Genomic DNA, 15203 nt, shown 5'->3' on the forward strand with positions numbered 1-15203 from the left:
ACTGGTGTAGGATTCGTGTGAGAACATTAATACTTAGAGGCCGCTCAATATAGTCAGAAAATTTTTATTGTAGCGATTTCAAACACAACGTATCCCATGTATCGACGCTGTAATAAACATTGTATTTTATATGAAAATACGGTTGTGCAATATATGTACGTACACGTACGATCGTACATGCATCACAACCAGACATGGGAGAATCGCGATTAGTAATCGTAATCGATTACGACGATTACAGCATTTTCAAGTAATCGTAATCGTAATCGACTACTTCACATATCTAATCGATTTGTTTGTGAAAGAACGATTACTTTTTATTTGTACAATGAATATGACATAACCGAACATTTGTGAGCAAGGAAGAGATATTATAACAGGTTATTGATAGCGCAAACGGTTGATTTTCAAACGCCATTTCTCATTATTACGTCAGAAGTATTAGCTTTGCTCGTCCTGGCGTAAGAAGTATCCACACGTAGTAAATATATATTCGATGTACATTGTTGCGTGATTATTAGAACATTGTAAGCCATGCTGTATATCAGGTTATCAATACACTCCAGACGCCGCTACCCCGCAGCAAGATAATAATCACCACTCTACCTAGTTTCGAATAGTAACTAATGTATTGATGTTTGGTTATGCTTAGTTAAACGTAGTTTAACCGTTGCTGCTTGGCGAGCAGAAGGCCTATCTATGTAGTATACGTATGTATTATACGTACACAGGACAAAGATTTGAAATTTTGTACTCGTCAAATAAAACATTACGATGGTTAAAATCAACAGCTGCTGATATACATCGTAATCGAGCCGTTCATTGCCGTTTCTCGTAACGGTTCTCGTACTTGAAACGGGCGCCAAGCGTTACTTCACAAAGTCTTCACTCGACATTTATACCTGTCGCCATAGCCATCCGCTTGTACACCATGTTAGCGTGGATTGTAGGTACAATCAGGACTAAAACAGCAATTCGTCCCGCACTCCAAACGTTGGTATTGGTAGGGTTCTAACCAAGTCACAATGTTCCGAGTCACAAATCAATCTCACTTTTATAGTTTTGACTCGAGTCAAGTCGAGTCATTTTCAATTCACCCCCGAGCCAAGTCCGAGTCCAAGTCAGCTAGTATAGGGTCAAGTCCGAGTCATAGTGTTTGACTCGAGTACGAGTCCAAGTCGTTATGTTCACAGATCAGTTTTCAGATCAATCCGGTTCAACCCACCCTTTTCAACTCTGCTCGAATGATATAGAATGGCTCGTGTTCATAATATAGTAGTTTTCATCATTTTTCGCAGTTTACGGCCCTATTTCCAAGTATCAGAACTGATAGACGAAATACAAATAATGTGGTAACTTTACTATTCTTCGAAGTTACATGGAATGTCTGTCTTGGCCGTTCTGGTCTCAAGTCATATGACTTGGTTCGAGTCATGCAAAATGCCTCGAGTACAAGTTGAGTCAATACAAAATTGACTCGAGTCGAGTCAATTTACGCATTTGAAAAAATGACTCGAGTCAAGTCTAGTCACCAATAAATCGCGACTCGAGTCGGAATCGAGTCGAGTCTTGACTCGAGTCATTACAACCCTGGGTAATGGGGCCCAATAGGGTGGTCAGTTTTCAAGTTGATGACTGAATTTCGTCAATAATATTGGTAATTGCATTATATTGCTATTCATTCAGATTTACCGGTAGAGCTTGGGACACGTAATTCATAATTATAGCATCTGGTATGTTGTTATAATTACTTTATTGCAGGGTTGTAATGACTCGAGTCATGACTCGACTCGAGTCAGACTCGAGTCACGATTTTTTTATGACTCGACTTGACTCGAGTCATTTTCTTGAAATGGGAAAATGACTCGACTCGACTCGAGTCAATATTTGGATTGACTCGACTTGTACTCGAGTCATTACGCATGACTCGACCCAAGTCATTGACTCGGCTTATTTTATATGACTTGAAGATGAAGAAATTTTCGAATCAAAATGGCTAGATCAACGCATCCGACGAATTCTGCCGACATCGCTATTTGTCACCACTAGGGCTGGGCAAAATGATTCGAGTACTCGAATCTGAATCGAGTAGTAATTTTAATGATTCGAGTCGAGTAGTAAAAGACGATTTTTTCGAGTACTGAAATTATACGGTCCTCGCAACTGAAAGGTAATTTACTGACGAGAATTATAGTTTTGATACTATTTTCCACTGAGGAAGCCGTGAAACCTTGATTGGCCGTGTTTGAGCATACCAGGCACAGTTTAAAGCTACGAACGTTACTGGAAATAACACATTTCCGAAGTCATTATCATCCAACAAAATTGTTAAGAAGTGCAATGAAATCGGTATGGTCGAAAAAATACCAAAGTATCTTTAATGTGATGGATAACAGACATTACGTTCTTTGTGGTGGCATAAAAGGTTCATATTTGGACTTCGACAAAGTGCATCCTGTTGTGACGTCATAATGAGTGATACTCGATTACTCGACTCGACTCGAAGCATATTGCGTGATTCAGAATCGAATCACTCAGGTACTCGATTTTGCCCAGCCCTAGTCACCACTGCTTTCGTTGCACTTGTCTGATATCAGATATGCCGCCGTAAAAACAACAGAAAATGATACATAGTAGCAATGCATTGTACAAAATTGTCCAGTGATGAAGAGGTAATAGATCCTCCGCAATTAAAGTACTCAAGACTTTTCAATTATGCAAGCAAACAATTGAATCAAAGTTCAATTAGAGCCAATGAAATGACTCAGATGGTGAAGAGACTGATAAGCTCATGTGTAGATTTGAAGGCGATGATTCTTTGCATTTTTGGGCGACTACAAAGAATGAGTATTCAATGCTCTTCAGTGTGGTTCAAAAATGCTTGTCAATTCCTGCATCTAGTGCACTAGTGGAACGTGTATTCAGTAGATGTGGATTCATTCTACGGCCATGCCGCTTTAACATATTCGAGGATCTCCTTTCCACATTAGTATTTTTGAGGTGTAACTCGTTGATTTGATCTGCTGTCTGTGAAAACACACAATGCCCCTCGTCCATTTGACGTTTTGTTAGGTATGTGCATTGTACACGTGAGTTATAATGAATGGCTAATGTTGTGTGATGTTTGTACAATATGGCTGTTCTAAAATAACTTCTTTCGTGACCTCTCGTCTATTATATAATCAAAAGATCCTGTAGTCGCCCAAGCGTAGCAGACTAAAAGATAAACTTTCGTGAGACGCACACACAAATTGTCATGTCTTCATTCCTCTGTGAGTGCCCAGGGTGGCATTTGCATTGTTGCGGCTCAGATTGGGAGGACCGGACTATTCGTCACGCCCACAGAGTGCGGCTACTGACATTGGACACGTACCCAAAGTTTTGGCCAAGGTCATTCTTTGGTAGCACACTTTGTGGAGTTGCATGTTGGCCGAAATTGCATACGTCTTTTGGTGTGTCGTGGCCGGGCAATGACCGCCACCGAAATGCGTATTTCTATAAATTATGCATGCTATTGGGGAGTTTGGGGTGTGGCAGTTACGGACCTGGCAAGAATGCAAATCGCTGGGTGCTACGAATAGTCCTGTATAGAGTCGGGCAATGAGTGCATTATGACGTAACAAGCAAATAACGTATGATTCATAAGGAAAGTTGTTATCTCGTTAGACCTTTTATCGCAAACCTTATATTGTTTTCCAATATCTCTTCTGAAATTAGTTCTAAGAATCAAAACAAATGTAATCGTGAGTAATCGTGATTACTTTTGAAATGTAATCGTAATCGTAATCGACTACTTCCTGATTTTGCTGTAATCGTAATCGTAATCGCGGGATTCGCAAGTAATCGTAATCGCAATCGATTACATTCGTGGAGTAATCACCCCGTGTCTGGTTGCTGTACTGTATAGTGTATATCTCTGCCGTTTGAGTGATTTCCTCAGCTTTCTGCAAACTGCACAGTAGGGGTCTTCAAAAATAACTTTGTTTCTCAAATCGTACTGGCTACTTGATAAAATTGTTAGGTCACCTAATTTAAACCTACCCACCAAATTTGATTCAATTCCAACCAGTAGCCGCATTGCTACAGGGGAGGAAAGTTTCTATTTATTATATAAAAATAAATGACAAGAAATTTGAACATTTTCTGTTTACGCCATGAAAGTGTTAGATTGTCTATAAAAACGATGTTCACCAAGTTTGGTTCAATTGCAACCAGTGGCAGCGGAGTGACCTGCAGTTTCTTTGTATTGTTGACCATGTGTAGTGTTCACAGTGTCGAGTACTCTCTTCAGTTATCAACTTATCATATGTCATCAATATCTCATTTTATAGCTATGTAGCTGTAGCGTAGTTCTATAGTTGTGTAAGGTGCTTTACCACCTTACTAAATCTACTTTGAGCGTTACTAAAAGTAGTGCTTGTGCTTTCACATCAGCTGTTTTTGTTCACTACTAATATCGACAAATTTTGGCTTGATCTTCACATGGAACATGATTCCCGTTTACAAGGGTCTCCGTGTTAACGATTTCGTGTTGGGGGCACTTCTATTTGAAAATGATTTTTTTAGGTGTTCACGTTTGTAGTCATAAATTCGTAAAGGTAGATGCGAGCCCCATGATTCATACATTGCTGGAAAGGGCAGGAAATTTCCTTTCCAAATATGGTCTTTATGTTGTACCATGAGCATGTACCCCACCGGTACACTTACTCAAAAAATAATGAAAATATTGAACACGCGTATTAAAAATCCTAAAAACTCAAAAGTCTTTCAAGATTTTCCTTCAAATATTGCTGTAGTAGGCCTAATAGTACATATATATATCTACAAAACAATTGAGGGATTTTCAAAAATAGGTCTTCTAACAAAATTTATGATATTTTTTGTCAGCGAACCCTAAATTTTCATTTTTTTCAAAATTCTTTCCTCTGTAAAAATTTTTCTGGACAAAATTTTGAGAAAACGCTCAATCATTTTATTATACATACCCTAACCATCATTTGTACAAAATTTCAGATGAATCGAACAAGCAGGTGCAGAGGAGATACAATTTTTGTGCAGAAAAAGTATATTTTGAGAAAATCGCGTTTGAAAAAATAAAACCACAATAACTTCGAAAAACAAGGATAAGAACACTGATCATGACATCAATGACCATATTAGTTGATTTGCATCACACATTGAACCATATATAACACAACCTGAGCATTAATAGCCGCCAGGCACATAGTCTGATGTGTCTTAGGAGTCTTGAACTCTTTCAATTTTTCACAGCGAAAGACCGTCGAGATGCAGTCTTTCTTTTTTTATCCTTCAAACCAGTTTCATTTTTGTGAAAGTGTTCACTGGCAAGTTTAGGCTTTCAAGAACACTCAAGTACCCACTACATCCAATATTCCAGTTCAGTACGGACGTAGCTACAGCACGTTTTACTGCCATAGTTCATAAGTACTTATTCTTCAGGCACCTTGTCCCTATGGTCACGACGAATGACTCATTTTGGGATTTGGTGAATCCACCAATGCATCTTTCCATTTCAAAGATTCTTCTAAACTCTAAATTTCCTTGATCGACTCATTCTAGGCAAATTGATAGCTAGAAATGAAAACCAATCCAAGACAGTTATCCTGAAACAATAAATATTACCCAATATTGTCAGTCAGCAGTCAATGAATAAAAACAGATGAAATAGGAAAACACACAACCTCCATCTCGACCATTTCCTTGGTACTGAATAAATGAAGCAGCCAAGTATATGAAAGCATACATGCTAGAACACTTATATAGAAGCATACAATAAATACTACCCAATATGGTCAGTTATCAGTCAACAAATCAAAAAATAAATGAAAAAAAACAGCCTCACCTCGCCTGTTTACTGAGTCTGTGAAGCAGCCAAGTTTATGAAGGCAGACTGGCTAGAACACTCATTTTGAGCTCTACAGGAGAGATTTCGCCAGGTGGCGCTATTTCCACCAGCAAACGCGAATGTTGGATTAGAATGAACACGACTGCAGCAAAAATTGGGCTGTAATTCTTTTTTTTTATAAAATGGTCCCCAAATAAAACTAGTTTTGGATAAGAAGGAGTTGTAATATCATAAAAATAAGGACATATTTGGAAAGAGCGTGAACTTTCCGTTCTAGATCGATGAAGAAAAAAAAACACAAAAAAATTATTTCTAAATAGAAGTGCCCCCTTGCGATATCGCTTCAGAACTAGGAGAACACGGTATGCATTCCACATGCTTGAAAACAGATGTAGACTCATCAAAGTTTTATAGAAAAAGAGAATTTTACCTACGTCCAAATTGGGTATTTTTAGCATTTTTTGAAACTAAAAGATGGAATATCTCAAAAATATAGAGTCAATTCGCAAAAACCAATGCAGTTTTTGGATTCAGCGACATGCAAATACCCCAAAAACCGTTGAAACTTTCATGGCACCAAAATGTGTGTTGACAATCCTCACATTTCAATAATTCAAGCAATTACATGGTCTTTGACTTCATCGCATTACATTATAGATAACTAACCTACGGATAGATGAGCAACACGTGACTAACGGTTGTCACCCAGCAGTTGAAGCTATCGATTACTGGTCGCTCCGTAGATTGATATTGTATGCCAGCTGCCGGTCAGCATTATGTTCAATGTAGTCCTAGATTCAGACTGTATTGACACTCGGACACTAGGTCTGGGGCATGTTCGCACTGTGTTCGGCCACTTGGACATAATGACTGCACTGTTAAAAATATTCTATACCAAATTACTGGTCTGGTCGTGGCAGCAGTTATACGTCTCTGAGACCGGTAAATTTGAAAAAAAAATCCTGTCAATATCATTGACCCTAATTAAATTTTACAAAGACTGACTGTTAAATTTTTTACGGAAAATTCCCGTCACCTGATGCACCAGAAAACGGCTGTAATACCAAATTACTGGTCTGGTCCAGTGCAACAGTTTTACGTTCCTGAGACCAGAAAAATAATTTTACGGAAAATTCCCGCCACCAAAGGTAACAGAAAACAGCTGTAATATATTTATACTGGTCTGGTCCAATGCAGCAGTTTTACAATCCTGAGACTAGTAAATTTGAGAACGCTTTTCCCGTATTTTCGTCATATTACTGTTTCCACTGAGTAACTACATGTATACTTTCCTGTCGTAAATGCAGCCCCTAATGACCACACTCTTGTATTCTTTCGGCAATTTTATTGGTCACTGCCAAATGCCAATCACAAATGGTTACTGCTTAATGCCAATCACATATGAAAGTCATTATCATCATCCAGAAAGCAGTCTCACTAGACCAAGCACCATTTGGATGGAATGCTGCTCTCTTTCGTGACACGCTTGATCTTGTTCCCTCCGGATTTATGCCAGCAAAGTACCTAGACAGAAAAAAAATCATGAGTGAAAGGCACATACAATCCTATGGCCCATTTCAGTGACAATGGTTCGATATCAGTCACGGATACAGGTTGGCTGGAGCAAGAACATGTCCCACCAAATTTATTCGGAGACGTACCAGACAAAAATTAATGAAATAATCTGATACATTAAAAGTCAGTCAATAACGACGGCGGGGACTTCAGTTTAAACTTTCAAATTACATAGTTGATTATCATTAGAACTAGTGAGAATGCCATATATATAACAATTGAAAAGCCATGTTAGACTACTGGACTAGTGCCGGTATCTCCATTGTGTAAGCAGTCTCTCGTCTCTGTAACGGACTTGGACAACTAGATAACTCTAGTTGCCTAATTAGACAAATTAGAGCAAAACCTGGCATCTAATGCTGATCTAATTACGGAAATGTTACTATGCTCTAATTTTTAATTATAATATACTTTCTGGTCTTCCAGATAGAAGCTACAGGTTAGCTGTATATGCGAAATGAGCCAAGCTTTTGCCGTACATACATTTGCCATTCTCCTGCTTATGAGAATAGACTAAGATTTTGTACGAACCGAACTTGACGAGCTTACACAAATTCGGTAATTCTAATTCTTATCTAATTTGGGAAAGCTGTAATTTTTCGAGTTGTCAAACTTTTCTTTGTAAACACTTGTGACCTATAAAGTCTCATGACAATGTTAATAATGGGTAGGAAAAACTCAATTTTGAATGAATTCATATGTGACCAGACATTTCGATGGATACTTAATGTTCAGTGCGTAGAATGAACAAAATTGATGCTCAGCGCTTCAGCAAGAGTAGTCGTTGAATAATGTAGTGGACTCTCAATGTAGACATGAAATTTCGAAGCATTGTAACTGAATGTACCTGAGAGTAACAAAGTAAAAAATTAATCAAGGTTAGGATTACATGGGCTGCTCTACTATTGCGAGTCAAAATTCTTAGGGTGTGTGCATTAACTGGCGGCGAAACAAGGCCATCAATTATTTCATCAGACATCGATGATAAAAATTTTTACCAATTGATAAATGTTTGCTGCGTAAGAGTCAAATAAACTTTGGAAGTAGCACACTGATGTAGTAAAAGTCATTCGTTTTGGAAAAATCTCTTTTGGAAGCAATAATTGCAATGGTACATGCATAATGATTGTTCCGTAGTCACTGATTCTACCTAACATGAGCCAATATAATCATCTGTAGTGGAAGACAATTGATTCAGAGAGCGATCTTTCTAACATAACACTTGGTGAAGATTACCTACCGATGGCAACAATGAATGGCTGAGGTGGTGCATCTTCACGTAGATCTGAGACCAGGCAGACCTGAAATGAATAACTGCAATCAAGCAACGATTGTTAAAATGAGGTACTGGTAGGAATTCAATGACCAAATAAAATGTTGCGAGTAAAAAAAATCCAGGAAAATTTTATATGAAAAAGTCTATTACAAAAACAGAGCACAGCAATTGTATCGATTGCGTTACCTGTGGCTGATAATGATACAAGTCAGAGATTGGTTCTTTGAAGTAACAAGATATCATATCCACGACGACCACGAGTGCATTAGCTTTGATATTTTCTCTGTCATTCACACATTTGATGTTAATTTCATGCAACTTATGATATGACAGCTACTTTGAGGCTTCTCTGCTTGACGGGATCTTCTAGAGTTCTGAACAAAGATTAGGCAGTTAGCTTTTGAACTTTCAGGCCCGCCAATGTGATCAGATCTGGGACAGGTAATTCAATTCTAATCTAATTTGTGAACTGTTTCTTTGCTCTAATTCTAATAAAACTTGACGATTACCCCTGACGAGTGTCAGCCGAAAATATTCGGGTTCATTTCAATATGAATATACTATTTAATTGTATATTCAAGCTATCTGTGCAGACATTTGTCATGCTCCTGCTTATGAATTCTGATTTGATAAGAACTGAACTTAATTAAATTTCCAAGTTTTCGCGAATTCAATAAATTTGAATTCTAATCTAATTTGGAAACAATTGGTAACTACAATTCGAATATAATTTGGAAAATGCTCTTGGCGATAATTCTAATTCGAGCTGTAATTCTAATCTAGTTGAGTAAATCTGAACATCTTCATTCCAATTTCTGGTTTACCCGATAATGCTACGGGAGAACTGCATATAGTGCAAAACGAGCCAGGCTCTCTGTGCAGACATTTGCCTTTCTCCCGCTTATGAATTCTGATTTCATAAGAACTGAACCTGATTTAATTTCCAAGTTATCACGAATTCAGTAAATCTAATTATAATCTAATTTGGAAACAATTAGGTAACTATAATTCGAATCTAATTTGGAAAATGCTCTTTAGCGATAATTCTAATTCTAGCTGTAATTATAATCTAGTTTAGAAATTTATCTAGTTGTTTAACTCTGAGTGTGATATATTGCAACTAAAAGTTCCTGTCATTTTCTCAGAAGGTGGATAGGATATCCGAAGAGATCATCTGTAAATACCTAAATAGTTCTATACACCGAGCTTCCAAATTTTCTAGCAGATATCCGATTCAATACTGAGGCAAGATCATCTTCTGTGAGTAACTTGAGCTCCTCCTCTTTGTCAACGCCCATAAATTTCACCATGTTTTCCACTTCAGTTACAGTTTCAGCTGATAGATGTGGCAAAACGTCATTAATATAAAGATCCATTATAGTCTCACTAAAAAATAAATTTGATAGTGGATTAGTGTATCGCGTGCGGCATAGTGTACTTGGAAGCAAGATAATTCTGACTATCCTGACCCATTCATAGACTATAACCGTATGGGATTTCAAATGCTTCAAGAATGCCACGTCATTATGAAATTTACGTCCCATACAAACAGAAATATGACAGGTCATATCTAACTCCATGGACACCACAGGGCACTGAAATTTACCAAGTATTTGGGACTGGTGTGTTACCCACCGGTATTATCACTCATAAAACATAATCCATGCACTTTGGAACAAGTTCGAAAAGGAATATATAAACAAAACTCAACTTGAAAAGTCTGCACCTTACCTTACAGCAGGGGTCGGCAACCTTTTGCTAGTCACGGGCCAGACATCGATTGTACAACTCTTTGGCGGGCCGGAATTTTCATTTTTACTATAATTCACACTCACTTTAGGGGGGTCGCCAACTTAAAATAGTCTAGGGTCACTTTCCTAACTTGATAGACGCCGCGGGCCGCACGATTTTAATATCAACACCTAATATTTGGCATCTGATGAGCTATTAGCTAAGGTGGAAAGGCATTATATCAATGTATCGTGTTGTTGTCTACACGTGTGGTAAAAATATTGTTAAAAAGAATCGCTGTTTTACCTTAATACAGCACTATGAATTATACGTATTGAAAGGAAAGAACGTAGTCCATTTTTGTCGTTGATTTTTTTTGCGGCACATACACCCATTCATGATATAGGCCTACATATACACGCAATCTGTGCATACTGCATACGCATACCATCAGTGCGTGGATGTGCATATGCCGCTGGACAAGGAAGGTGGATTTCCAAGTCTTGCATCCAGCGTTACTAATCAGGTCTTTGATCCGACCCGGCCAGGAATCGAACCCGCGATTTACCGATCAAGAAGCCGGACGCTTCACCTTTACGCTATCTTGACGGTATTTATCATAGCATGATGTATATTCTGTTTAAGTTAATATTTGCATAAGACGGTGGCACGACAATTGAGCTAAATTCGAACTTGAACTGGGGGGTCCGCGGGGGTGCGTGATCGTTCAAAAGGGTTCTGTGAAGACAAAAAGGTTGAGAATCACCAACATAATGGGTCTACCTTACGCTCGAGACTGCCAGAGCATCTGCAAGTGGTCTTGACACCAGCAAATCAACAACCTATCAGCATCCAGTCGCAGCAAAAGTGCGACCAGCTATCGAGTGCGGGGCATTTTACAGAATATACATCATGCTATTTAGAGGTTTAGAGGTTTTTCGGGCCCCCTGAAAGTGCTTCGCGGACCCCCGGTTGATAACCACTGCATTGTGTTGACCATGGCTATCTAATTGCTAGTAAGGACATGGTGGGCGAGCTGGATTCAGTTTCATCGGCCTGTCGTCTTTTGCGAGCACGCTATATGTAATGTCAAAGTCAGTTTTTAGCGAAAAATGGTGATATTGAAAGCGAGAGACTAGATCTTTGCGGAAACGATCAAGATTTTTAAAAATAGTATTTCAAGCATTTAGAAATACAATATTGATATATATTTTCCGAAATCTGAAACCAGGTCGCGGGCCGCAAAAACACACCTGGCAGCGTGTTGGTGACCCCTGGTCTAATGTAATGCGGTGTATCGTATAGTGGTACGCCCTTTAAAAATTAAGTCACACTTTCGGGTGTACGATGCATCCGGATGAAGAGAACTGGTCTAGTCTACGAGTTTACTCTGCAGACAAGCTCATAATTACTTGGTACGAGATACTATAATCTACCGTTTTCGAGACAGTTTTATGGCGTAACAATGGACTATTATGGTGTTTTGATATAGTAGAAATACCACACTATTTCCAAACAGTGCCAACACTGCAGTTTGGAACTCCACAGGAAACGGCGGGCCGCATTCTCTTGATAACTAATTATCATGTCGCGGGCCGGACGATTTCGCTTGGCGGGCCGGATCCGGCCCGCGCGCCGTAGGTTGCCGACCCTTGCCTTACAGCAACCTAAGGGGATCGCAGCATTGGTTAACCGATTCTAGGATGCAATACCTCTTCATTTCCCAAGGCAGGATTTCAGAGGCTGCGATCCTCTTTGGTCTTGCAGCAACTCAACCTGTGAATATTCTGCTATCAACACTTGCAATATTCTAAAGCTATTCGATTCGAAACTCTCAAGACCTTACTGAAACGCATCCTGTTAATATCCAATACGAAATCATCGCGTCGCCATGATATCCATCTCGCGACATTCAGTAATTCAGCAATTCAACTAGACGTGCTCAGGTTCAGTCAGACGTCTGACGCCGGTATGACAGGAACTCCTATGATGTCACAATCTAATGTTCGCTCGAGCAACTAGGACAGGGGTTCTCAACTTCCCTTGTATAACGGGCCGCATTTTAACGGCAAAAGACGCTGCGGGCCGCAGAACATTATTACCATGTATTTGTGGGTTACTATGAAATTAAGGCTACTGTAGCCTATTTACCAGTCGTATGCGGGCCTTAACCCCTTCCACCAGACAACCTGCTTCAAAGCGTGAGCGAGCAAGTATGAAATTACAGTCACTTTTTCGTAACAGAGGCCATTATCACATTGAGGTCTCAGTGATATAAGATGAAGTCTGGCGTTCGGGGTAATTTCTGAGCAAACCAATCAATCCTTCTCCTTTCATTCCTAGCGGGGGCCATGCACCATTAGTCACATAAGTTAGCTTTAAGTTGAGGTTTTTCGCTGGTCACCCTCCCACGTTTGCCCAGCCAGCATTTCCTCTGCAAATATGTCCACTCTGATAAAATGCACCCAGATAATTAGCTATGCAATGTCTGTGGAGTCGGTGAATTCGTCCAATGCTAGGCTAAAGTAGTCTACGCGGCAACGTGTTTCAGAACATGCGATAATATATCGACTGTCATTGCTGTTACTCATTTGGTCACGGTTGAATCAGACAACTGTAGCTTCTAAATATGTCAGGTGATGTTGTCATTGCTGCTAAGTTCCGGAAACAGCGAATACTAGCACAGTCTTATTGAAATCACACCTTAGCAAGCAGATTTCTTGGGTTTAGCGATATTCCCAGCAACTTTGAACGATGTGCTTGCAACGACGTCAGCAATTTTACAATGCTTCGAAATATGGATTGCTGGGCTTGACACCTAGTTGGCAACGTTTTTTCTAAGATCAGGCGATATGTATAACTCCAGACGAAACTGTCGTGGTATAATTTTAAGCTTCAACGCTTCGTTACCACTTACGAAAACACTGTTATTCGACAAATATGACACATCAGTTTTCCACTTATATCTGAGAAAGCAAATTCATTGTTCCACGCAGAGTTACAAACCCAGTGTTCGCCGTTTAATTTCCTAGTTTTTGTTCTTGTTTCTGTTCAAACCATTCGCGGTGAGTGAAAAACTCTTTAAAAATGTACTACGTAGCGGGATTCTCTTGAACCAGAGTCCAGCCTAATACAGACTCAAAGCATAAACAATCTAAACTCGAGCATATATCAAGAAACCAGAACACATCAAAAATGAGTAATCAAACGACACAGAGACGGTGCGATAAGAGAGCTAAGCAGCTAAATTAATATGTAACAATGTCGTGTTAGTAATAATTGCGTTCATGATGAAAGGAGTCACGGGCCGCAAAATCAACCTTTGCTGGCCGCGGGTTGAGAACCCCTGAACTAGGAATTGGTGATCATACAATTCATAAGGCCTTTCGTGAGAAAAAGGTAAACTACGTAGAACGCTCGTCGCAATGGCTAAACAACATGGCTACGCCAGCACCAGTGTTTCGATGTCTGGTTATTGGTTAGTGATACATCTGACTTGCGTTAAAAATGAATGCAATGGGGGCAGAACTGGCGTAGCAGATCATTACATAAAGTTCATACCTGTTGTAAAACTACCTATATCCCAAATACGCTTGGCATGCTTCCTTGATTACTCAAATGATATTATTTATAAAGTGATATAAATGATGTTATCTGCAATGCCCAAATGTTCAGATACCAGCAGTGCTGTTCAGTGTTCACTAACTAGCATTCAGCATGGCCATTCACCATCGATGTCGTAATTTGATTGATGATTGAAACATGATGCAATGACGAAAATGAGATATGTCCATAATAAGACCGTGAGCGCATTGTCGAATTGTAAATGCAACAGCAATGCTGTAAAAACTGATTATAATATCTCATTATCCAGTAAATCACTTCTACGAATGCAAATGTAAATCTGAAATACTGGCTATCCCGAAAATTGCTTGTACGATCTGAATCTGAATTTTCTTTACCCTTCAAAAACAAGTCTAATTTTTGATCTGCCCGTATACTAATTCAACGATCATTTACCGACAATTTAACTGACGGAAGAAATTTCCAGGTATAATTTGGATAAATCTAGGAATATTTCTAAGATTGTGTGATATGTTGCCACACTATGTTGCCACTCGGACGTCATGTCTTTGGTATGTACGCACAATGTTGCATCACTCAGACATCATGTCTGGGGTATGTTCGCACTGTGTTTCGCCACTAGGATATCATCTCTGGAGTATGTTGCGACTCGTACGTCATGTCTTTGGTATATTCGCACAGTGTTGCGTCACTTGGGCTTCATGTCTGGTGTATGTTGGCTCTGTGTCACCGCGACGAAGTAGAAGGTAATTCGTCGCAACTTCACAGGTCAAGGGAAATGAAAGATGAACGTGACTGATCAGTCGGTGATCACTGATCACTAGGGCGATTATTTTACCTAAAAATGGAAGATTTTGACCTTTACTACACTGTAAATCCGCAAGGTCGTATTGAACACTTCGTAACACTTTTTTCTGCGTACAGACACACTTTTTGGGCATATAAACGCATTGGGCCATTATCGTCGCAACGCTTCTGCGTATTTCTCCGTTTACATGTAACACTTCGCCACTGCGGCTTATTTTCAAGAAAATATATACTTGGTCATTTATCATCAATTTTGCATTCATAAACCATCGCTACGTTTGGAGATCACATTAAATCACGGTATATGTCAAATAATATTACTCACTTGACCCAACACTAAGTTTAAGGGTAATATTTCAATGA

At 39.2% G+C, this 15203-nt stretch overlaps 2 long non-coding RNA genes across 2 annotated transcripts in view; both read right to left on the minus strand.

Moving 5' to 3' along the window:
* Nucleotides 1-5047: 5047 nt before the first annotated feature.
* LOC145459406 (uncharacterized) overlaps nt 5048-15203 on the minus strand; it is a 261295-nt gene continuing 251139 nt past the window's right edge. Inside the window, exon 3 of the long non-coding RNA XR_013921396.1 lies at nt 5048-5624. This is a non-coding gene — a long non-coding RNA (uncharacterized LOC145459406). The remainder of the gene's footprint in view (nt 5625-15203) is intronic.
* Nucleotides 8001-10191, minus strand: LOC145458313 (uncharacterized). The gene is made up of 4 exons (XR_013921110.1): nt 9902-10191; nt 8904-9091; nt 8682-8742; nt 8001-8288 (listed from the first exon to the last, which is right to left on the minus strand). It is a non-coding gene; the product is annotated as an uncharacterized LOC145458313 (long non-coding RNA).

Source organism: Botryllus schlosseri, chromosome 16 (assembly GCF_051294905.1).
Source record: "Botryllus schlosseri isolate E-star chromosome 16, Bs_hap1, whole genome shotgun sequence".
Taxonomy (NCBI): Eukaryota; Metazoa; Chordata; class Ascidiacea; order Stolidobranchia; family Styelidae; genus Botryllus; species Botryllus schlosseri.